At 41.9% G+C, this 26,363-nt stretch overlaps 1 protein-coding gene across 1 annotated transcript in view; it reads right to left on the bottom strand.

The window, feature by feature from the left end:
* The window catches only part of SULF1 (sulfatase 1), a 127,009-nt gene extending 102,589 nt beyond the window's left edge, over positions 1-24,420 (bottom strand). Inside the window, exons 1-3 of the mRNA XM_040588585.1 lie at positions 24,121-24,420; positions 22,620-22,712; positions 1,519-1,587 (exon numbers count right to left, since the gene is read on the bottom strand). The gene's annotated coding sequence lies outside the window, so the exon portion shown is untranslated. The remainder of the gene's footprint in view (positions 1-1,518; positions 1,588-22,619; positions 22,713-24,120) is intronic.
* Positions 24,421-26,363: the final 1,943 nt, after the last annotated feature.

The following is a 26,363-nucleotide window of genomic DNA, read 5'->3' as shown; positions in this document are numbered from 1 at the left end:
TAAATTAACACGAACTAGTCCATTTTGTCTTTAGGCAACTGAAATGTAACTACCAATATGTACTATATTAATCAAAATTCCTCACCCCTCTTCTTCCTTTGGCAAGAACCAATCGGTTCATATCTACTTTCACCTCTTCTGACCTGAGCTACTATTAAGATATAAGATCTTGTAGATGATTCCAGTCAGGAGAAAGTTTCACCGACAGAAGAAGAGCTCTGTTTTGGTTTTTTTGATGAACACAGGAAATATTTTCTTGATATGAACTGTAATTTCACATTCCTTTAGCCTCAAATAGTCACAAGCTTCTGACAGAAGAGACGTCACCTTCACCTCCCATCCTGGTGGCACATCCCTCCAGTGAGTGCCCGCACACGTGCTCCTGCTGTTGAGGGGAGCCAGGTGAAAGAACTAATCTGACCAAGTACTAATCCCACCAGCCAAAAACATACCCGCAAAATAGCAAACAGATTCGTTTTCAGATGGGTCAGCTCTGTCATCTGGCTCCCTGTGTTGTCACAAAAGTGCCAGTGCTGTCACAATAAAGGAGAAGAACTGGGGGTCACCACTCCAGAAGTCAGCATGTATATTATGAAACCCTCACCTTAGACAGGGGACACTAGAACCACTGGACAGGGTTTTCCTGCCTAAGCCAGCCCGTCAGTCAAAAAGGCCTTTCTCTGGGCTTTAGTTTCCTCTGTTGTGAAGTCCCTTTCTCTTTCAGGCTGTCTGCTCCCCTTCATTGGGATCTCTCTCCATCTGGAGCACCACCCTTCTCAGAAGGGCGAGCCAAAGCCTGGCTGCCTAACGATTACGTACTCTTGAACAGCTCCGGGGCTGACTTTGGTTTTGGAACAATCATGCTTTACTGTTTCTTACAGCTGTTTTATAGGGCAGTGACAAGTAAGTCTATCTGTTTTGAGGATAATGAATGCAGTGAGATTCTTCATTTGAGAACTTCTGAAAGGTCAAACGCAACCTTATTAGGAAAACTCTGGTGACTTGCACAAACACCAGCGATGGGAACAATGAACACATATGGGGAGCATTATTTCATGCACAGCTGGGTACCTGGGACCAAAAAAAAAAAAGAGAAAAATCCCAGGAAAATGTGGGGCATTTAGACCTTCCAGGGAATGGAGTGCGAGGAGAAAAATACACCAAAAAAAAAAAAAAAAAGAATGAACCCTTCCTTCACCAAACCCAAAATGGAGTGTAAATCAAGAAACCTGAAATACACACAAATGTACTGATACAAAATTAAATGTAACTTTTGCTTCTCCAGTGCAGAACAGGTCAGTACAGTGGCATATACAGTGCCTACCAGTGGATTCATTGTCTCAGTAATCAGAAAGGACTGTGAATTTTAAATCACAGGCTTTTAGGTGGCCAAGACTGTGAAGGTCTGAATAAGTTTAAATAAAAAGCTGCCAGTATTTGGGAACTTAACAAATCACCTCACAGTTATTATTATGCTATCAGTAAGTACTTGCATTATTATAGTCCTCTAAATCTTACCTTTCTCTTATGAAAGAAAGAAATATTGTCATTATTTTCCACTCCTCCTCAGTTTAGTCTTTTTTTCTTCTGCAATAAATAAATAAACCAATAGGAAGTTATAATAATTTCTAGGCAATAAATTTAATAATATTTTTAAAGAAAAAAAACCAAACCCAAAACAAATCCCTTGCATTTATCTATACGTTATTTCTAGGAATATATCCCAGCTCAGTAAGAAAGACATTGTATAGAGTAATGTTTTTTTTTTTTTAGCCGTCCCATAAGCCCCACTGGGACCATTGCTTCTAATTTCAGCAGGAAAGGGTTACAGCAAAGTACACTGCTGCTGCAACTTTCTTAATTTATCAACAATTCTCTTCTTTAATTCTTTTTTTGAGAAGGTTATACTGATAGTGTACAGTATCTACAGAGGGCAGCAGCTCTCTAAAGCTGCTTCTGCAGGTGTAAAGCAGAAATCCAGCAAGACATTTACATTTCAGCCAGTAAATTCAGTTAAGCCTGCTTACTAATAAATCAAAAAACAAATCAATGTGCTGTTAAGTTTTCAAGTTGGTAGTGGCTGTGAAGACCAATAGGACTTCTGGGATTTCATCTTGAAAATTTAAGCCCAGAATCGAGATAGAAAATTCTTAATGTAGAAAAAACAAACACATAGGCATGAAATAATTGGAAATTATGTTATATATATATAAAAAATGATGTTATTATTGTATTATCTAGTATGCATTTTTGGCTCTCTGTCTTTGAGAGATTGGTCTCTCCAGCTTTCAATAATGTACTTTTTGTTGATCGGTTTCCAATTTTTCAGCAGTGCTGTAACAGCTAGGATAATCAGACTGAAGGGTTTCTTTGTCATTCTCACTAGCTACCATTGAACATTTTTGCTCACCATTAATGTCACATAAAGTTATGGGCAACTAATGAAGACGTGCCTTTTTCTCTGTACGCCCTCAGCACTCCTGGGCATGTATATTGCTTGGGCCAAGAGGCTAGGAATTAAAAAAAAACATTCTCAATCACACTCAACACAATTTATCCGCCCCAACATAAGCCCTCCTTTGACCACATCACAGAAGCCAGCAACGCCCTGCCGACCTTCTGAGTGCAATAACTCCTAGGTTACCAGCGCTAAGGGACGGTTGAGTGCACCAGGCCCTTCCCACAGGAGCTGGTTGAACGCACAGTAGTGTTACAGAAATTTTTTCTGCCAGCAAAAACTGTGATATACTGAAAGGCCAAGAAGTCACAATGGACATGATTTTTCCACTTATTGTATTAGCTGGACCAAGTCTCAAGCAGATGATGCAAGGAAAGATTTAGCCATCAGCCACAGTATGAGAGGATGTGAAGAAGAGAAAGTCATGCAAACACTGGAAGTTGATTAATCATATTATTGCCTCAATTTTTGAAATATAAATGAAGTCTATGTTTCATTACAGTTACTTGTGGTAGTTATGTGGAGGAATGGGCTGCGATGTACAAGGCCAGATTCTTAGTCTCAGTACCAGAAGTGAAAATCCCACTGAAAGGGTGGCTGCACAGAAGTACCAAAGGATGAATTCTGGCCCTTCAATTGCTATAAAAAAAAGTATTAAAAGTATTTATTTCCTATTATTGTTGTTGTTACGGGAAACAAATTGGGCAAAGAACTTTTGAAAAGAAAGTGTTTTCTAATGGCCAAGAATGTAATAAAAAAAAATTAAAAACTAAAGAAAACAAATTATCAAGATGAAAATAAACTAATGAAGGAAACGATAGTTAGAACAGAGGAAAGATGCTTAAAAACGAGTCTTCACATCATTCCTGTTCATAACCAACAAGCTGACAGCATGCGGACAGCAAAAGCTCTTTTTTTCCCTTTTTAAAATGTCTCCTTTTTTCATTGAGAGAGATCCATGATTTTTTAATCTTTTCTTTCTTGCTCACTACTGCACTTAGGATGTTAGTTTGAAGTACATGTGATAAGACGAAATCAAGAATCACTTAACAGCACCAGCTGAAGTGAAACATTGGCTTTAGGAACCTCTTTATTTACACATACAAAAGAGGAAAAATATTGGAAGATGAAGCAGAGTGAAGATGAAATAAGCCATTGGATGATATACTGAAGTATGATAGAGTCCAACAGCACTAGAATCAACAGAAGTCTTTCCATTTACTTTAGTGGGCACTGAACTACAGAGGAGAAAAATACACATGGAGATGGTAGCTACCATTGTAAAAGTTTCCCGGTCCCTGTTTTCCACATTCAGTAGCATATGAAAATACGATACTTTCCAGTAGGTGCACAAATGAGTTCATTATGACTTAACATTAGGGACAATGCTATGTCATAATTTTATTCAATGGAAAAAAGGGCCCATTATTTTCTTTAAGTGATGCTGTGTTTAAAGAAATTGCTGGGACATTTTTATTTTTCTTCTTTCTTTCAGTTTTCCTCTTCAGGTTTCTGTGCACCATTTACTACCTAAATTCTGAATACAGCCTTAGTCAGGAACCTTGCCATAACCTGCAGTACAGATGGAGGCTTAAAAGCACCCCACAATGAGAAAGGCTTACAGCATGCTGTAATGCAAGATTAGTATTTACTGTTCTGCCTTTGAACAGCAGGTGTTTAGATACTGCTGGATGGCATATTGTTTGGGAATTTTGTGGGAGTGTAGGTGTATTTGTGACAGTGAGAGAAATCCTTCCTGTATAACACAAATAACCAATAAAACATATGAGGGTTTACTATGTACAGGACTTTTTCCATACCTGGGACATACTGATAATAAAGAGTTTTCTGAATCATTCCAGAAGCAGTAATCCATGACTGTTACTACGTCCTGGGGTTGCAATGATCTTATTTAAGCTCACAAGAGAAACACAGTCACAAAGCCTCCAATGAAGACCCAAGGGACTTCAGGGAGTGTTGTGTGATTGTGATTCACCAAACTCTGAGTCAGTCCTGAATTTACGTACTCAACTTCATGCCAGAAGGGAGGTCTTTCAGAAACCAGGAAAACAGTAGACCCACATCTTTCTATAGACTCAGCTAGAGACATGTTCATTACTTCCTCAGACCAATGCTGTATAAAGAATGTCCTTACACAGCAGCTTCCCATTTCACTCAGAAACAACTTCCTTCCAGTGGAGAACTCAGTGATTTCTGTGTGCATAAAGTGCTTTTGCATTTCCAGGGTTTATATATTCTGTACACAAGCTACAAGTGCAACATGATTGCAGTTGTAATTCATTGAAAACAGAATGACCTGGAAAACATTTTGGTGGCTGACTTCACGAATGCTGATAAATGGACAAGAGAATCCAATTCCAGCTATTCAATACTTTTTTTGATGGACCATCTATAGGAATGATTGCAGAGCAGTCTGAGCAACCACAGTTTATGTAAGTGTTTGATTCTCCTCTGGCCTTGTATTTCTCATTGCCTTCAGTAGGCAATCTAAGAAGTATTTCTGAATAAGGATATATCCTAATGTTTCTCAGAACTGCAGCTCCATTATTGACACATAAGGGAGCACCAGTACACACAGAGCTCTCCCACTGCCTGGCACTGTTATCAAGCCATCTAGCCTTGCTCATGATAGATTCAGAAGACAGAACAGTAAAAAGGCACCAAATGCCAGAAACTTATGAACATTACTAACTTCACCACTCATTCAGCAGTATTACCATAACAATGGAAACATCTGTTGTTTAAAAAACAATGGATCAGCCTATGCAGATCAGTACAACATCTAGTCCTATTTGCAAAACAGTAATGGTTAAAGCTGATCTCATATGCTTCTAGATATTCACAACTCAGTGAGATTATCTCAATAGACTAATTTTTAAAGGGCTTCTACCACTTACTGCTAAGATTTCTTGCTAAAAGAATTTCCATCATCCATATACTGGACATGCAAGGGGCAATTCAGCACCAGTCATAAAATGACCCCTGACGCCCATTTCTGGGTGAAACTGCAGAAGAAACTTCTTGGTATCAACTTTTTGAAATGTGAACTACTGCTTTTAAAGGTCATGACGAAACCCCTTAAATTAAATAAGATTAATCTATATACACCTTTTTTCCTTAGAAAACAGACTCTGCTCATTTAACTTTTCATCATAGTTTTGGTGGATATGACTAAAAATTTACCATAGTATTTGATGTTTCATTTGGAAAAATGTGTTAGCCTGATTCAGAATCTTTCTGGCTATGTTGTGAAAATACACTGGCTATAAGATTCAAGTCTGCTTCCAAATGCTTAGCTAGCTAGCTAGTGACAAAACTGGACACAACTCTTACACTTCAGAAGAACAAAAGGCAATTTCTACTTTCTAAATTAGAAGTAGAAAGCCAAACCGAAAATTTGACCATTAAGTGAAATAAAAATGCAATAAAGCCAAAGTAGTAGGCAATGCAAATACAATAAGTACTCTAAAATAATAGAAAATATTAAATTCAGCTCTGACACAGCAAGCCACTTTACATTAACTTGCAATTTTTTTATACTTTGATTTAACCAAAGGGTTTACAGCATTGGTGGATAAGGGAAGAGCAACTGATGTCACCTACCTGGACTTGTGCAAAATATTTGACACTGTCCTGCACAACATCCTTGTCTCTAAATTGGAGAGACATGGATTTGACAGAGGGGCCATTGGTGTATAAGGAATTAAGCTGGATGGTCACGCTCAAAGGGTTGTGGTCAATGGCTCAACATCCAAGTGGAGGCCGGTGATGAGTGGCACTCCTCATGGGTTAGTATTGGGACTAGTGCTGTTTAACATCTTTGTTGACAACATGGACAGTGGGATCAAGTACACCCTTGGCAAGTTTGCCAATGACACCAAGCTGTGTGTTACGGCCAATGTGCTGGAGGGAAGGGATGCCATCCAGAGGGACCTTTATGGCTTGAGATGTGGGTCCATGTGAATCTCATGAAGTTCAACAAGGCCAAGTGCAAGGTCCTGCACATGCATCCAGGAAATCCCAAGCACAAATACATGCTGGGCAGAGAACGGATTGAAAGCAGCCCTGAGGAGAAGGGCTTGGGGTATTGGTGCACAAAAAGCTCAACATGGCCCAGCAACACGCGCTTGCAGCCCACAGAAAGCCCACAGAGTCCTGGTTGCATCAAAACAGGCATGACCAGCAGGTTGAGGGAGTTGATTCTCCCCCTCTACTCTGCTCTCATGAGACTCCACCTGGAGTACTGCATCCAGCTTTGTGGCCTCCAACAGAAGAAGGAGACAGAACTCTTGGAGCGAGCCCAGAAAGAGGCCAGAGCAAGGCCATAAAATGATCAGAGGGCTGGAACACCTCTCCTATGAAGACAGGCTGAGAGAGTTGGGGTCATTCAGCCTGGAGAATAGAAGGCTCTGGGGAGACCTTACAGCAGCCTTCTAGTACCTAAAGGGGGCCTACAAGAAAGCTGGAGAGGGACTGTTTACAAGGGCATACACAGATAGACCAAGGGGGAATGGCTTTAAACTGAAAAAGGGTTGTTTTAGATTAGATATTAGGAAGAAATTCTTTACTGTGAGGGTCGTGAGATGCTGGAACGGGTTGCCCGGAGAAGCTGTGGATGACCCATCCCTGGAAGCATTCAAGGCCAGGCTGGATGGGGCTTTGAGCAACCTGGTCTGCTGGGTGTCCCCCCCCATGGCAGGGAGGTTGGGATGATATGATCTTTAAGGTCCCTTCCAACCCAGACCATTCTATGTTTCTATGATTGGTTTGATTTGGTAAGTACACCAATACTGAATAGAGGTATAGGTTTAGCGGATATTCCAATTATCATTATTCCAATGGAATTAATCACTAAGGAAAGTAGAAGCAAATGACTGATCTTAGAAACACCAAAAAGTTGGCAGAATTGGCTTGAAAAAGACTGAACCTGACAGGCTTTTATTCCTCAAAACCAACTTCTATAGAAACTGTTATAACTCCCCAGGGTTTAAGGTATTGCTGTGTTTCTGCTGTGCAATTGTGGGAGAAAACAAATAATTTGCATTTAAAAGGATATCTATGTCAGTTTAGGTATTAGGGAGACTCTGGCAGCCACAAAATAGTCTTAAAATGTTAACTGATACTCAAAATACATGAAGGGGGAGGTGGAGCAGGAAATTTCTTAGATGTGACTTGATGTGAGTTAATGAGCCCCCAATTATGTTTGTGCTTTCCCAGATGATAAAATATCAGCATCTCCCTTTGCCTTACTGTTCTGGCAGATCTGTTTTTTCAGCAGCCAAATACAGCCTTTTGTTTAGCAAGAAATGCAAATGGCATACAACATTGCTTCAGACAGAAAAATAACTCAGGAGTTTAATAAAGCAGGCTTTTCCTATATTTCAGCACTTAAAATAACAAAGTCACCGTGACTTGAAACCTGACTACTCCTTATCGCCTTCTGAACATAAACAACAATGCCACTACAATCAATAAATCAAAAAGCAATATGACTTTAATTTAAATATTTAAGGAACAATTTAGGAAAGTGAAACCTGTGAAGGCAAGGAATGAGGGAGGAAAGACTACTGGTTGCAAACTTTGCCTCTCTGATTTGGAGAATACAGAAGTTTACTTGAAAAAGTCAGAAAGAAAAAGAATTATAAGTAATAAATCTTTTGTATTATCTTGTTAATGTCATTGCTTCTCAATTTTTTTTATTACTCTTTTTTTTTTTTGAGAAATGTGGAACTGTTCCATAGCTACAACTGAGCTCTGCCTTCTGTCAAGTGTTGCAGCACCATTGAAGTTTCAACTCAGTTAAGCAGTTCTGTTGTGCTTTCAATTCCCCCACCTCCTTTTTTTCTTCCAGTGGATTGAAATGTGACCAAATAGCAGCATGACTGTGAATGGAAAAGATAATTCTCACACGATATTCTTCCCAGTGCTTTGGGGGAAACACACACATACAAGCACATTTGCTCATGTCTGATTCAAGATGTGAAAAAAAAAAAAAAAAAGGCAAATCTGTGAGAATTTTTTCTGAAATTGGAAACACACATAAAAACTCTCTCCTATGTATTTGTTTTGTTTAGACTAATTAAGACTTCTGCTTTAGGTTGCCACAATAGACACTAAACATTTGCAATATATTTATTGGGGTTAAAGGAATTATGGGATGAATTTGTATCTATTACACCATTATCCTTAAGAAACACTGCTTTAGTAATCAGTTGGAATATATTTTTATCAGTCAAAAAAGTGACTTGTCAGTCTAACCAGAGACATTTTGCATCCTCAGTACAGTATATAATTCAGAATGCTAGCAAATTTTGTTTCTCATTAAAAAGCCTCTTTTGTTGAAATCTTATATTACCATAGTGGCATAGCTGGATTAAAGATGAAGGCAAAAGGACTCATGGATTGGCTGGGAGCTATAGTCTGCACTGCTTCTCTCATATTTGTGTAATTTTTTTATACTAATGGATGTCCTTATCATGAACTGAAAAATGGGCAAATCCTGAGGTGAAATATGTCCAGAAGAGTGAAAACTATGTTAAATATTCTAATGCTAGAGGTACAGGGATTTACTTCTGTTGCTGTGCCTCCCACGCACACCCACACATACAGAACAAATATTCACTTCCTTTATTAAAACATGATGGTGGAACTAGTTCTTACTAAGACAGTTTTTTTTCCATGTTCTACTCACAAAATCTAAATTAGATTAGAATCAAGCTTCAACTACATTAAGTCTCTTCTTCCAAGGAGGTCTTTTTAAACACGTATCTTTTGAGTTTCTCCAGCAATATGAAGGGCTGTGAAATCTCTTAGTTATAAAACCTGGTTTAGAACTTAAAACTTGGGTTTACATTCTTTCATTCATCTTTTGTATTGTGAACTTCTGAAGCATAAAAGATGGAAAACTGGTATCAGCAGTCCTTCCTTAATATCATGATATACAGGATAGCACAATATCAAGACACGAGTAAACTCAAGGCCATGATGCATGATTTTGGAAATTCATACTCTGATAGATTAAGTTAGTTCTTCCAGCTGTCCCACTTTCTATACTCCCATCTGTGGCCAAAGTAACTGCACCTATAACAGAGACAGCAGAATGGGAGGGAATTATAACCCCATGCTTCCCAGTGCTTCTTGTTTATAGACCGATATAACTACCGAGTAAAAATGACTACTTTAATTTACATCAAGATGCAGAGTAGTTGAGGAGCCTTATTTGCAATAGGACCTCTAATCTCCAGGACATTAATGGAACAACAGCTGGGAGGAGTGATTTTGAAACCTTTTTGAGGAATCAGAGATCTGTGTTCAGGCTCCAAGCTGCAAGTGAGGAGTTGAAGTCTTCATTTCAGACCCATTGCCCTGCAAAGAGTAGACCTAACTAGCTAGCAAGAAGGAAACGTCTGCCTTCTCAGAGCTTAGATGTCTGAGTTATATTGCTCAGGAATAGATGACTCATTCTCTTGAGGAGGTTCTATCAGGTACTCAACCATTACATGGTCAAAGCTCTTGTGGTTGAAAGAGCACTGCCAAAGAAATTGGAAACATCCTCCAGATGAGAGTGGTCACACGTATCTGCTCTACGGGAGTCCCTAAAAAATGATTCAGATATTTTGCCCCAAAACTATGACAGGAAAAATTAAAATTATGTTTCCTAGAATACACCGGAGGTTGGTAGACGTGATGTCTTCCTAATTAAATGCTTGGCATTGAATGAATTGAATATTGAGTGCCATTCACAAAGTTCTTAAGCTTAGACAGCAGGGAGCTTTTAAAAGGGCAGGTAAGAGCAAACTTAGGTAGAAATCGGACAGACTGACTGGGAAACAAAATTACCCAGAATAATCATACACTAGGGTGGCTTTGGACTTCGTATGTTTTAAGTTCATAAATTTCAGCTCTGTTGGTTAACTCTTTTATCTGGCAACAGATAGAATTTTAAGATAACTTTATAAGGACAATACATGCATCAATAAAATATGCATGTTGGATTAAAATTAGGTTGGTTTAATTAGCAGTTCTAAAGTTACAGAGACATAAAAGAACCACCACTACTGAGATCTGACAGTGAAGTTATGGGAGGAACTGCAAGCAACATGCAGATGAAGAAAGGCAGCATTGCTAGTGCTGCTAAAGAGCAGCAAGGAACTCAGAGGAAACAATATAAATGATGATAAGAGATGAAAAATTTTGGAGGCTGGTTTCAGAGCTCCAGACTGTAGAATGCAGTTGTTTGAAATGGACCTATTTCAAGACTGACAAGTTCACTTAAAGTCCTCTCAAACTTCTGAAAAAGGCAATAAAACCCCATAACTGAAAATAAAGCCTAAACTCTAAATAAAAGTATTGCATGTTTTTAGCCTATGTATTTTAAGTAGTAGTCTTCAACACTCTGTTAAGGTGGGCTGCACAGAAACTCATTGTATTTGAAAGAGACTCTTTAAAGGAGATCTTCTTAAAGGTGTCTATTGTGACAGACCTGGCCAAAAACAGGAAGAGGACCATCCCATGTGAATATATTTTGGAGAAATATTTGTCCTGCAGCTCCCTGTGACTGGAAGGGCTATTTAAAGGTGAGTTAGAGAAGAACTGTACGCATTGGGAACAAACTACAAGCTGGAATGGAAGGTTGTTTTAATACACTGCTTTTTGTAAATATCCAGTTTACCCAGAGACACTGAGAACTCAGGATAAACATCAAGAATAAAAATCTGAAGTAAAATAATGAAAACAAGACCTTGAGGGCAAGTGTCTTAAGCAAAACAAGCACCTGTCATCAAGTTTGAGGATGATACCAAACTGGGGGGAGTAGTGGATCTCCTCAAGACAGGACTGTCATTCAGAGGAACCTAGGTGGGCTGCAGCAATGGGCCAGCAGGAACCTTATGGAATACAGCAAGGACAGATGCGAAGGCCTGCATCTGGGAAAGAAGAGCCCCTTGCAATGATACAGGCTGGGGATGGACTGGCTGGGGAGCAGGTCTGCTGAGGGTCTTGTTAGACAGCAAGCTAAACCTGAACCTGCAGTATGCTCAGGGAGCACAGAAGGCCATCATCATCTTAGGCTATATTAACAGCTACATATCAAGTAGATTGAGAGGAGAGGTCATTTCCCTTTGCTCAGAGCTCATTAGATGGCACCTGGAGTATTATGCCCAATTTTGGGGCCCCCAGTACAAGAACAGCAATGGTAAACTGGAACAAGTTCAGTGACAGGCCATCAAGGTAACTGAGGGATAGAGCACTTGCCCTGCAGTGAGAAGAACCTGGGGTTGTTCCTCCTGGAGATGAGCTGGCTTCAGGGGACCTCACAACAGCTATCCAGTACCTGTAATGAGGTTTTAAAGGAGGTAGAGCCAGGCTCTGTCAGGAGACAGCAGTGCATGGCCGGTGTGCAAGAGATAATGGGCATAATAAACTAAAACAAAAGAGAGTCAAACTGGGTATAAATAAAAGCATTCTTCTTCCCTGTGATGAAGTCAAGTAGGAGAACAAGTTGCCCAAGATGTTGCACACTCTCCATCTTATGGGATTTTCAAGACCCAACTGGAAAAAGCTCTGAGCAACTGGGTCAGATCTCATAGCTGAGTCTGAGTTTGAGCAGGCCTAAGACCTCCTAAGGTCCCTCCCAACCTAAATTTTCCTGCGATCATTCTGTAAGTCTATGAAATGTTTATTATGTTTGAGAGTAGCCTAGTTGAGAGTGTCTTCTCTTCACAGGACAGGGTGACTTTCCTTATTCTTGGCAGAGGGATAAATAATTTACTTAAACATCCCCATTCAGATTATTTTCGGAAGAAAACAGTGCTAATCATATTATAGTGTTTTGTGGGGGCAAGAAGTGGCTTGATTAAATAGAGGACTAAACCAAAATGAAATGTGAGGTTAAAGAATAGCTGGTTCTTTCCCATCACTACACAGTCAGCTCTCACACTGTCTCTGTACCTTGTGGTGTCTCTCATAACAAAGCACAATTTGCTGTGGCATAACAAATGGAGACATCCCAAACTGCATAATTCTGCAATGGTTACTACTGAGACTGAGGGCAAGAGAGAGGTTCAAACCTAGCCCTTATCCTCTCAAGAGTGTGACAACTGAAGAACACAACAGCCTTTCCATTAAAATCAGCAGTGTCCCAAACACATAGAGCCTGCTCTCTCTGAAACTCTTTTACAGGGAGACTGCCAAAGTATTTTGCAGCAAGCACACCAAGGACCAAGAACAGACCCCCCACTAGCCAAGAGCATCCACTCTCACTCTGCGTATGTACGGTAGGCACAAAAGATGCCCAGATAGAGATGGAAAACATGGCAACCTTTCTAGGTTTTTGCAGAAGCAATGCACTCAGTATTTATAGATTGCAAATGTAGCAATTCTTTACATTTGGTTTTAATGCCAATAAAGATGCTTGGGAGGAGCTCATTAACCAAACTGAGATTTGTTCCTGAGATTTGTTAATCTCCAGCAAGACAACTGGTGAAATCATCACTGGCAAAATGAAGCTGGAAACATGAGAGAGGAAGGCTTCACACTTCATCATCATTGCCACAAGCTATTAATTTCCCTCTGAAAATGCAGTTTAACAATTTTGATTCAGGAAAGATGAATGCCCATAGCAGGGAAAGTAAACATGAACTGTGGAAAGTCTTTCTGGTTAAGCTGGAAAGGCTGCAGCCAAGATATTTCCCACTTAACCTTCATCAAGGAAAAGGTCAAAACAGGCAATGTGTTCAAGCAGGGCACAGGACAGAAAGAACAAAACTTCCTATGAAAAAGATTAAGTTCACATTCTTTTGGCTTTCATTAAAACTATTCCACATCACTCCACACTTTCATTTAAAGAAGTTTCCTGACAGGATTGAACACAAGATCTTAAAGTAGAAAAAACATAAAAGTAAACATGGAAAACAGTTCATGTACTATATAAAAAATGGGGAAAAATATGAAGGACACATAAGAAACAGCAGAAGAAATACCTTTAGTCTTTGAAAATTATATAATATGTGGTGCCCAAGGTAATCTTCCATCCCGTGTACTTTAAGCTGAACAGTTCCCAGGGCATACGTGGCTTTACCAAAGTAGAATATTTTTGTTATACATGAGGCTTCTAAGGAAGAAAAGATTTTCTTCCAGCACTACAAAAAAGTAAGATGGAAATTAAGGTCTCTAGGTATGTCATTTCCAAGCTGCTGAGAAAACAGATTAGCTTCTTTTTGACACTACCACCTCCCCATATCCATTATAGCATCTATAGTTAATGGACAATAGAATATGATACATGGTAAATACCCTAGAAACGTTGGATGGTGCGATACTGTGCTCAGGATTTCTCCTGGAAGAAAAGTATACCTTTAAGCAGACTGATATGTGGTTGGATCAATAGATACATGCAAGAAGCACACTGAAATGCCACTGAGAGAGGGAGAGAATGTATTTCATTCCATTTGGTGCACTCACCAAATCTGATCTACATTCCTTCAGGAGATCTATCAACCATGACTCATACTCCTTCTCTGTCTGTTTCAGAAGTTGCCTGCTCACTCAGACTGATTTGCAATGCCTGTATCTATGTTGTCAGCATGGCAGTTTATTGCCCACCTGAATTTTCATCCTCCATTGTTCAGTAACATTGTTCCTATTAAGTGTAGATGTCAATGATTCCCGACAAAGCAGGGCAAAGAGCTTCTTCAAACAATGAGAGTGGCCCACAAAGAGCTTTGAAGATAAGAACTGAGACATGGGCTCCTCATGTCATAATAGATGTGACTCAGCAAGGTGTCTGGAAGAGAGAGGTGAGGCATTCCTGGAGACCTGCTCTGCCCTGTGTTAGGCTGTCATCCAAACTAACAGCAACACTTTTTCTAAGGATTAGTTTTCCGACAGTAAGGCATGACTTCAAAAAAACCCAGACCCATAAATATATGTATTACTGAGATCAATTCCAAACTGAAAAGCCCAGCATGTTCTTCTACTGCAGTCAGGGAAAAGTGGCAGTTTTGGCAGCTATAGGTGATTGGAGACTAGAAAAACACTGTACAGTTCAAACAGCTACCACATTCAACACACTGGTGCTCCACGTCTGTGTCTCTTTTCCCGGTGCCATGGTAGCACTAGTGTCACAGTTCAGGCTTCAGTGTAGGGCTGTAATAGTGCAGCAAATGTAGAATGTCTCAGTCACTGCTGCTCGTTATCTGAACTGTCTCTGGCTGAAGGGCAAATATTCTTGTGACAAATTAAAATTTGCTCTGCACTGGACTTTGCACTGGAGCTCCTGAGGTGTGTGAGTGTACTCCATTAGTAATCTCCAGCAGAGGAGTGAAGAAGACAGGTCACAGCAGTAGCATCACTCATCCCAACTGGAGCTGCTGATGCTCATATTAATGACCTCAGTAAATAGTGCACAGTAGGCAGAAAACGGCTTTATTCAAAGCAACCTTGAACCAACATGCAAAGGGAAAATCTATAGAAAGTCAGCAGTGTGGTAGGTATACTCCTGAGTATAATCACAGAACTCACTCAACACAGGGACGTGTTCAAGCTCCTTGGCACACATGATTTTTTCCAATAACTCTGTGGATTTCTGACAACAATCAAGGACTCTTACACAGCACAAAAAAAGGACAAATACACAAAGTACACATGATATTCTCACACTACTCATGCTGCCAGAAAGAACAGTGAATTCTCCAGGCTTACATACAAGGTAGACAGGGTTCCTCAAAATGGACAATGTCAAGATAGGTTGCACAACATCACTTGTCCAAGACAGCATGGACATCAGTTCTAGCTAGCCACATCCTTTTTACCTGGCTTTTGCAGACCACGCTGGCAGCTATTCTCTACTCTAAAGGATTCACAGGATTAAATGGACTTGAGTTTTATGTTAAAAGTATCCATGGTACCCAAGACCAAAACAAGTACCTGTAACAGAGACCTGTTTCTTGAGATATGGTTATATTGCATCTCAAGCCCTCCACAAGGTGCTGAGGTGCAAAAAAGGTGCAAAATTTGCAGAGAGGGAAAGTTTGCAGAGCAATTTAGTGAAAGGGAAAACTGGATGTGAGCTGCATAGGATGGAAACGACCTAATTGTGGCTGCCTGTCTTCCTATGTTGAACTATTTGTTATGTTTTTGAGGAGCCTGGTGATCCCTGACTACGCATATCTTAAAGACTCTTAATTTTACTCTTCCTCCCTTCAGAAGATCCATGCTTAGAGAAATTCTCCATAACACACAGAAGGAAATAAAAAAACTAACTCGGCGTCCTTTTGCACTTAGGAGTTGAGTTGCAGAGCAGTAGAGCACAGGAAGCCTTCCTCTGTGAGCCTGTATACCAGCAATGGACTAAAGTTTACAGTGAGATAAGAAATGCCAACCCTCTACTGATATAGAGATAAAAGAAACTATTGGAATGCCTGGCAGATAAACTTGTGTTAACTTCAGAACATTTTTATCGGTCTAACTATGGTAATGATCTCCCTAAATCCTACACAATGGTGGCCAAGCAGATAGTGTTACAGTTTCAGTTCATAAATTGGCTCTAGATGTAAAATAGATAACAACAAGGTAAATTCACATGAGCTTTGCTAGGGACACATACAGGAATTCAGGTATTACAGCTATTTTCTTCAACAAAATAGTGGGGAATGACACCGAGGGAAACCATGCTAAAAATTACTACAAAGATTGGCTGAATGTGTACTTTTTTATTGCTGCCAAGTTACCAAAACGCAAACATTGTTCTAAAATCTACTCTTGTCAGCATTTTTGCAGTCCTTGAAAAAAGTGGTAGTTAAAAGGTATCATGTGCTGATTATTTACAGTATGTTTAGTTTACCATTGCACTACTGTTCTCTAATTTCTGACTGGCATGCACTAAGGCAGTCAAGTCAGTGGGAGGATAATCCTCAAAAGATTTAGCATAGCTAAATCCAGAAACATGGGCAATGAATCTTTTACAATTCTGTCTTTCTTCCATGCTTTGTCCAACATCACCGCCTTGTAAGATCATCCATTACTCCTCACTACAACTTTAGTGCTTGTAGGCATCAACAACATCGCTGATCCCCCTAAGCTTTATCTGCCCCACAGTTTCTGAGGCATTCTTTCAAGTAACAACAGCGGGTGATTTTAAGATTTTTTCCTATAACTTATATAATTTACAAAGAGAAAGTTATGCATTTTTCTTGTTGGCATAACCCAGCACTGAAATGGATGACACGTTGGAGGAGTACAGTGTTCCATTTCTACAGTCAGTACCACAATTACATTTAATCTAAAACGAGCATCCTAGTCTCTTCAAGTGAATCACAGTTCCTGCTGTTCAAATGAAAGACCTGCTTCATACTTTCTTCTGTGAAAAGTATAGGAACACCTTCAAGAGCTGCAAAGGAATTAACATTATGGCTGTTCAAATACAGACAGTGTTTATCTATGGCACTGCTCATCTGTGAGCCAACCAAGAAACCAACCCAAGCTGATATCAAGTCCCTCCAGCCGAAGCTCCTTAGCAATCCTGGTAAAGCAAGTGGCTAAACTCCATCCCTACATGTGCAACTAAAAGAGGAAAGTGCCTTTAAAGGTTTCCAAGAGGAAATACTGCCTGCCTAACCGCAATGCCTGGAGGCCTTCAGAGGGACTCTCCACTGATCAGAGAGAGAACATGCCTTTAGGTAGCTTCTGTCTAAGTATTTAAGACCCAGGGGCACCCCAACTGCCTTGGCTATCCAGACTGGATCCCACCCTCAGGATCTCATTCACCTTTTTAAAGCAGCAGCTCAGCAGACACTTGTGTTTCTTTCCTGTTTTCTCTCTATGCTTCTTTATTAGCTTCTTTCCAAATCCTGTTTGTTGACTGGGAAAGTCAGAAACAGTAAGTGGGCCTTTTCTATATTCTGAGCGACACCACAGCAGTCCTCTCCATAAAAACAGATAGGTTTCTGTTAAAAGTGCTCATTTAGCCTTCTGCTCATGGTGACACTGGCACAGTCACACATGTCTGTTATCACACCTTCTCCTGTAGACACCCACGGTGCCCCGGTTCGCAGGGTGAGGTATCATCAGCTAGCTGAGTGATCTTACAGCTCACGCTCCTCTGAAAGGTCACATTTCTCCCCCTCAGCCCAAGCCACCAGCTCCACGTGCTTCCCTTGCACCACGTGGACCCTGTCCACTTGCTGAGCTGAACCAGCTCACTAGCAGTCAGCCAAGGCAGCTTCCCACTGCTCTGGTGAGCTCATCCAGCAGGCCAGGGGGTGAGCCAAGAGCCAAACCTGGCACGAGGGAGGAGATGGGAACACATAGCTGGAGGCAGAGGATGGGAGGATCAAGGATGGATTTCTCCAGGGCAGCAAGCTGCTCCACTGGCTGAGAAGATTCAAGCAGCCTCACCCTCTGTTGCAATAAAAGCTCTTTAACTAAACGGGAGTTATCAGACAAATGATCAGAAATTTCAGGGGGAGCTGATTACGGTAAACCTCACGAAAAAAACGCTGGTTGTTTTGGTTTTTTTTAATTGCCAGGTGTGACATACACAAACCCACCTTATTCACAAAGTCTGCATGCATTTACTTAGTGAGATCTGGGGTTTCTGCTAGTTTTCTTCATGTTTCTGGAGCTGCATGCAAGTCAGCTTCCTCAGCAACCAGGAGGATTAGGTTTAAAAAAACAGAAAGGAGAGATCTGAACTTCTCACGTTATATCTTGACTCTAACACTTGGAGCTTTACAAAGGAGGCTGAATATCATGAGACTACTGATAAAAGTAAGGAGAGTTGGCAGTTCTGTAGACATTTATGGGCTTGGTAACACATTTTTCTGGTTTTAAGTGAAAACAGACAAAATAGTGCACATGCTAGAATAATGAACATCTTGGCACATTCCAATTACAATACTGGAACAGACCACTGTTCTGTTTTTATCATAGAATCATAGAATTTATGGATGCTTTTGAGAAAAACAATCCCTATGTTCAGCTCCCTGTTACATTTATTCTCCAGAACTCTGGTGCCAAAAGCTTCCCCATCTTCTCTGCAGGCTTTCCAAATAGAGTTTGCCTCCTGTGAAGCACCACATAAATACAGCTGTTGCAGAGCAGCTCCTCTCCTTGCTAAGATGGGTTAGAGTCACATCATAGAGAAATGGCAACATGCAGTGCCATAATTACACTCAGATGGCATCAGGAAAGATTTTTTTTTAAATAACATAAAATTAATTATTTTCATTTTTTTGCTTCCATTTAGAAATTGCATGATATATTCTGTGAATAATCTAGCATTGATCTACAAAACAGACTGGATTGCCATAGCACAGTACCAAATCTAGAAATCTTCCAGAATATAATGGCGATATCATCACACTATGCTGTGATAAAATTGGTGAACAGGAATAATTATTGTTTGGAGTTCCAGAAATATTATCAACTTTGCAGGGAGCTATAAAAACTACAGTGGAGAATTATAGTCAATTGTAAGTTGATTTTTGCTATAAGATAAATCGAAACAAAATTTTAACAAAGTCATTAGAAAATCTTGGGTGAAAAGGGCAACTATTAGAAAAACGTTTCACTGTAACCAAATCACCAGTGATGGTTCAGGCTAGGAAGGCTCAGAGCTCCAGGATTAACAGAGCACATACACAGTAACAAAGCCTTACCAAAACTTTTAAGCAGATTCTGAAAGTGGGAATTGAAGTTCTGGGAAATCACTGATACCAAATCTGCTGTGTGCAATGCATGAACTAGAAGATGAAACAAGTATTTGATTTCTCAGAAAATAAAAGTGTTAGGACACCCAAAATTAAAAAGAAATTACTCTCACCAGTTAACAATAACTTTTGAGCATGAACAAGCAATACTAAAGTAAAGACCTTGCAGGGGCTCTCAAAAGGAGTCTCCTGACCTAACTGAAATACGCTAAAATATTTCAGCTATAAAGTGTCTGGCTTGGTAATTCATATATTACTGTGTTGCATGCTGAGGTGATGCTGGTGAAGACCTTGAGTCTTTCCACTTCAGAGTGTCCTCTACAATCATATGACAGTGTTGAACCTGCCCTGCTTGGTAAGAAAACAGTAGACTAACTGCACTGTGATCATATGTAAATGGTGAATTAGTGTTGGAGCAAGAAAAGTGAAGGATGAAAAGAAGGGGGTTGGAGGTGTGGTGGAATATTATGTTGCTGGTCCAGCTGGGAAGGCAAAGTGATGATTTAGAACTCGTTAAACGGAGAAGCAGGCTGACTTGCTGCCTGTACTGGGGCACAGCAAAGGGGATTGTACCACCTCACACTCCCTTCTGCTGCTTTCCACATGTGTAACTGCATGTTTTTTCCACAACGTGTAACAAGGTCTACAGGTAACTGCAGTGCAGGGACAGTCATAACCCAATGGATTATTCACTATGTACATACAGCCTCCCTAGTCCATCTGTAGCCCCCTTACAGAAGCTCTACCTGTGATGGAGGTATTAGGAAAATCTAGTATGAGAAAGACAGCTACTGGGTGACATGTATGCCATGTAGCTCTCTTGTGAGCTGTGCTGTTCTGTGCCTTCTAATTTAATACCCTCAAATTCTCTGAAGACAGCGGTTAAAATTTAAACAGGCTTTCTGAAAACACACTCTTGATCCCATTATCAGTGTCGTGGATGGGATTACAATGGGGGTGGTAATGGTGGAAATGTTTTCGGAGAGATCTAGTATCAACAGCAGGAGTGGCCATTAATTGGATTCTTTCTGTGTCACCGCAGAGTTGTCACGGGACCTCCGTTCTCTGTTGAACACTGCAGCTCTCAAGGCACTCAGAAAGGAGCTTTCTCAATTGTTATCGCATCAGTCTGCCTTCCCACTCAAAGACAAATCCCCCAAAAGCCCTTTTTAAAGCTAAGGAAATCATGGAACCCATGACTCCCATGACATCTGTGACAAGTGTCCAGCCTCGCCTGGGTAAGAATGAGTCCTGCCATCACACAAGGCTCAAACTCCTGATCCTGCATGAACAAACATGTAACATCGAGTGCACTATGTAGGTTAAACAAAGCTAGATAATAAACTGCAAACTGTCAAAATAGTCTGCAATGAAGTGATCTAGTCAGAACAGAATTTGCAAATATTTCAAACTATTTTTTTCCATAGCTGCCTAACTTCCACTGAGAGTGGGTTTTATAATAGCTTCCACATTTGGAAACACTGTCCCCAGCATCACAACATTTTTAGTAAACTGTTTTTATCAGTTCCTGACTGGAATGAGAGCTGTAACAATAATTTTCACACTGATACTTGCCATCTCTAGGATACTTCTGGATTCCTACATGCATTTTTTTCCCTAATGACCTCTCATTTAGTCTACTTTTTGATGATGTATTTACATGCCATTTGGAAATTCACCGATTTTTTTTTTTCAATGTGAAATTACACCAATCATAATTATTTTTTTTCCTCTGAAATGGAGACAAAAATCAATGGAAGGCCAAGGAGACATGCCAAGCAGCAGAAATTGAAGCTGCGTATTATAATGGAACAAGCTCACCCACCTCGATTATAAAGTGCTAAGAAGAGGAAGCCTCTGACAAGCAATAAACTGACACATAATTAAGACAATTCAGGGCAGAACACATTCTGGCTGGAAAACATTTTCCTGGGCTCTACCTCACTGCTTAGAACAGCGCGGAAAAAAACCCATGGTGACACTTTGAAAATGACTTTATGAAGTATCCCACTAAGTCTTCACTAGCTGGGAGAAAAAGAAACCCACCAGCTTTTGTGCAGTGCAGATTCCCTCACATCACAAACACAGTTGATAGTACAGACATGCCTGGTATGTTTAGCATTCCATATAAAGCAAAGATGAATTAGCCGCAACAAAAATGTGTTACAGCTTTCATGAGGCAGTTTATGGATCTTTTTGTATCTCTGGAATTTTTAACCTTGAGTGTATCGTGGATCTACTGAAGTTGTACTTGTCTCAGATCTTTTCCTCAGATTATTTTAATCTCACTGTGAGGAACATCTTTGTGAATCCTGAACACTTTTACAGCTGCTAGGATGCTAATGGGAACTTCATGTGTGTACCCAGTACAAGTGCTCTCAGGGAAAAAAAAGGCAGTGTCAAAGGAAGGTATGTAGAAGTCACCATAAATATGTCTTTGAATGTTTACCATCTGGTATAGTAGATTACATTTTGACAAGAAGCTGGACTGCCCCGTGGGCATTGTCTTTTAAACAGCCCCATCATTATAAAGGAAGGAAAAACATGATTTGCTGTTTCTAGTTTCTCAGCAAGATTTTCTGGCGGTGCTAGAGAAACTAGGTTTTTTCCCCTAGTAAAATAATAACAAGCTGGGCATGTGTAGTTAGCTATGCACTTTCTTGAAAAATACATTTTCTCATAGATCATCTGATCTGTGATCTGACAATACCCACAGAGAGGGACGCGTTTCAGTTAGGCTGTGACAGCAGCAGGCTGTGCAGCTCACAGCGCTGCACCTTCGCTTTGCTGGAAGGCTAAATCTCTGTGCACTGAAGCTGGCTTATTGGGCTTCTCACAGGACGCACTGGGAAGAGTGAAGAGGAGAAATCCAATATACAGGGCTTCAACACAGAGTCGTAATGAGGTTTCCTTTGGTTTTGTTTTTCATTTTTAAGCTTGTAAAATTTTCCATCACTTTTTACAGTGAGAAAGAGTAGACTGAGAGAAAAATAAAAACTAGTCAAATTTATTCACATACGTCCTGGTCTGGTTATGCAGTCATATTGGGGATTTAGCTAATTCTCTGTTTCAAATTGCTGCGGGTCACTTCCGAGGACACATTCTTACTGAAAAGTGTGTTTGAAAATACAAGCTGAGAACAACCTGTGAAGGGGCCAAATAGTCAGCTCCCCCCCCCCCGCCTCCAACCCCCCCCCCCCCCCCCCCCCCCCCCAAAACCAAACAAACCACAAAAAACCCAAACCCCCCAAAAAACCAAAAAGTTGGTTTGAGGCAAAAGTATATATGGAACCTGAAACATGGGTTTATGGGCATCGTTACACAGTTGAATGCCAAAATCACAAAGCACCAGCTATAAATCCCCTTGTTCAGCCTACTAAACAGATCTTGTTTCAGAACACATTATATACAGTATTATTTATAGAATATCTCACCTGTAAATGGTGAGGACAGTGTTAGATTTCTTTCACAAGTAGGAGGCCAATAATTCGTAAGCACCACAGGTATGTGAGAGTTAGTATGAAGATCTGTTATAGTGTGAAAGAAAGAAATGATTTTGTTACTCTGCACAGGAAGACAGTATATATATACAGTAAATCTTTTATTAAAAAAAAAACCCAAACAAACAAAAAAAAAGGAAAACAGCCCATCCTCTAGTTTCTCCATCGAGATCATTTAGAGCAAAACAATGAGAACGTCTTAATTCTCTGATAAGATAACATACCATAATTAGTGACAACGTTTCTGACTTCTTTAGTTTGCTGGGCTTCCTACACTCCAGACATCAGTGAACTTAATAAAGGAATTAAATGAAAATGATAGCAGAGCACTTCCATAACTAATCTCTAATTACATTTCTGCCCCTCTTCCTTCCTAAACATAAATTTTTGCTTACTTTTAATTAACACTTCAGATCGCTAGTTTAGAATCTATAAATACAGCGAGACTTTAATGATCCATTATAGTGATGCTACTTAGTTTTCAATGACTTGTAAAACTTTCACAAACAGATCTGCAAATGAATTACATCCATCTGCTCTGCTGCAGCTGCAAGAGCAGCATTACGTTGCACCCTGCCTTTCCTTACTTTCCTGGGTTTCTCTTAACTTTAAGCCCATGTGTAAGCCAAACCGCGTCGACACCGATCATCAGAAGCCCAGCCAGGTCTCCATAAAGGAGCCCTCCAACTTTACAGCCCTCCCCGAGGCGCGTTCGGAGCACTCCGCTGTGCTCCCAGCTGAGCCCCAGGCAGCCGGCGCGCAGCTCCAGCATCCCGCTCGCAGCCGAGGACACACTCCGCCGCGGTGCCTGCCCCCGCCCGGCCATGCCGTTTCCACGGCTCTGCTGGGACCGGGGAGGGGGGGGGGGGGGGGGGGGGGGGCGATCTGCACGCGCGGGGGCCGCCGCCAGCAGCATCTGGGCTGCCGCTGCCGCTCCCGGGGCGCCGGGCTCCGCACTGCACGTGCGCGCCGCAGCGGCCAGCGGTGCCCGCCGGGGGGGAGCGGCGGCGCCCGCAGCGCCCCAGCTCAGCGCTCGGGATGGGATGGGATGGGATGGGATGGGATGGGATGGGATGGGATGGGATGGGATGGGATGGGATGGGATGGGATGGGATGGGATGGGATGGGATGGGATGGGATGGGATGGGATGGGATGGGATGGGATGGGATGGTCTCGTCCGCACCTTCCCAAGCGTGACCTCAGCCGCCTGAGGGGTGTGAGCACTGTGAGGGCAGCCGGGCATCAGGCTGGGCTCGCTGTTATCTGTCAGCCGTACAATAGCAGCATTGATAAGGCAGCAGCAACTGGCTTTGACAAGTGTGCTGTGCTAGCATTCCTCTAAAAACCGTGAAGGAAAAAGGAAAGGAAAAAAAAAAAAAAAAAAAAAAAAAAAAAAAGAGAGAGAGAGGGAGGCATGAGGTGCCTTTACTTTACCTGGAAAAAAGTGTGGGGTTCTATTTTTCCCTCTGAGCTGCTGGCAACGATTCTTCCCTCTTCTCCCCCAAAGCTAGGTGGTTCTTCTTTTGCTTGCAGCTCACACTTGGGGAAGACCACACAGCTCCAGCAAGGCTGCCTCTCTTCCCTAATCCCCACTCGAGTGTGATGACACACACTAACCCCAACCATCTGTTGAAACACGTCCTCAAGCACTCAGCACAGTGGTGTGTCAAGGCGGGCTGCCCAATCCAATCGCTGGGGCTGGGTGGCTCTTAAGGAGCTGGAGGCAGAGACAAGGGCAGAAACTATAGGGCTGAGAACTGTTTAGCAAAGTAACCTGAGATTTGGAGAAAGGGCTGCTATTGAAAAAAAGAGCAGAAGGGGGAGGTACTAGCGGGAAGGTAGAGGGAGTGGATTAGTCTGGTGGCCAGTTGTGTTACTTCTCACAACTCCCTGTATTCCCAAGGGACCGCTGGGACCCCCGCCCGGTGGGATGCACAGAAGCACGAGAGCAACACTAAAATCTTTTTATGGCGGGTCTATTGAGGGCAATCTCCTCCGAGAGACGCTTTTCTAAAAGAGATCAAGTGCTAACGCGGGAGGCGTTCGCACTGCGACGTGACATTTGCGCCCCGAAACGCCAGCTCCTCGCCGCGCCGCGGCCCACGGGGGAGCGGCGGAGGGAGGCCGAGGGAACACGGGGGGCGAGGCGGGGAGAAGAGGGCAGGTCCGGAGGGCAAAGCGCTCTACTTCGGCCACAGGCGATCTGCCGGTCCTGCCCGCGGGCCCCCGCACCGGCTGCCAGCGCCCTGCCCGCCCGGCCGCCCGCCGCCCCGGCTCCGGGCGCAGCGCCGCGTCCCCCCGGGAAACGGTGCCACCAACCTGTTGCTTCCCCCCTTCCCCGCCGCCGCCGCGCCCCCTCGGACTTGCCTGCGGGAGGCGGCCCGGGGCGGTGGTGGCTGCCCTGCCCCCCGGGAGCGCCACCCCCGCCGGGCCGGGGGCTCCGGGCAGCGCCACCCCGGGCTGGCCTGCCTCGAGTCCGTGCCTCAGTTTCCCTCGGCCACAAAGCAAGCGTCAGCACACCTCCCTCCCTCCCGGGGACGCTGCCAGCAAAAACACACTAACTGACCGAAGATGTCCGGGAAGGTAGATAAGGGACGCAGAAAAGCTGCTAAGTGCCAAAGAAACAGCTCTTTCCTTTCCCCTCCCTGTAACAGGATAGCTGGAAGAGAGACTCAAAATCTCAAGGGTTTTTACCTCATTACCAAGTGCCTGACTTGACACTTGCATTAAATCTACATTTCACATTATGACAGATGTTGCGTTTTCTTTGAACTGAAAGGGAGGAACGTCGTTTTGGCATTAGAAGTTACTCTGGAAGCGTTAACATCCAACTTGAAGAAAGGTTTGCAATCGTGAAAAGACACACTCTACCCCGCTGTATGAGAGCCATATGAGAGTCCTGAAATGTTGATTTGCCTTACTTGTTCTTGAATACCTTACACAAAGCTATTTCTGAATCACTAGTGGCAAAGTGAATGCTTGATAAAAAGTGAGATTAAAGAGCTGCAGATTTGCCCGGTTAGCTGTTATCAGAGCTGACCTGGAGAAGAGAGAGAAGAAGAAACTGCAGTCACAATTGCATTTGCTCAAATTCTTCCTAAAAGTGATCATACGGTGTCTGTTTTAGCCTATTAAACTGAAACTGCTTTCACAGATGTTGGGTATTCACTTCAGTGTTACTCCCTAATCTGCTAATTCCAGATAAATAAACAACCAAACAATATTTTCGACAATAATACATGCTGAAGTACGGACGCAACTGCTGTCCCTGGGGTATGGTAAGATGCTTAACGTTGCCAATTATGTCTTCAGGGCAAGGGTTTGGTTTGATTTTGTTTTATTCTAGCAGACTGTGGTCTGTAAACAGGATGGATAACCTTACACACCGAAAGCCCTGGAGGCATTATTAAACTCGTCTGCATTTTCTTCAGTTGTACTTCTTACCAATATTGTATTAGTAACTGCATTAAAAACGTATAGAGGTAAGAGATGCGGAATATCAAAAAAGCCCCCCCAAGTTGTGCTGTGTCACCCCGTGTACTGAGTCATTGTTTAAAATGCAGCTCAGCTCACCACTGCTCTGTTTGATATTGGTCAGATGAGATGCAAACTCAACAAGGTTCAACATCTAGATACTTCTAACCAACATGAATGATGGTTATGTGCAGTGCAATTAC

This window comes from Falco naumanni, chromosome 3 (assembly GCF_017639655.2).
Source record: "Falco naumanni isolate bFalNau1 chromosome 3, bFalNau1.pat, whole genome shotgun sequence".
Lineage (NCBI taxonomy): Eukaryota > Metazoa > Chordata > Aves > Falconiformes > Falconidae > Falco > Falco naumanni.
Note: the sequence above shows the minus strand (reverse complement) of the source record. Positions and strands in the feature narration are given on the sequence as shown.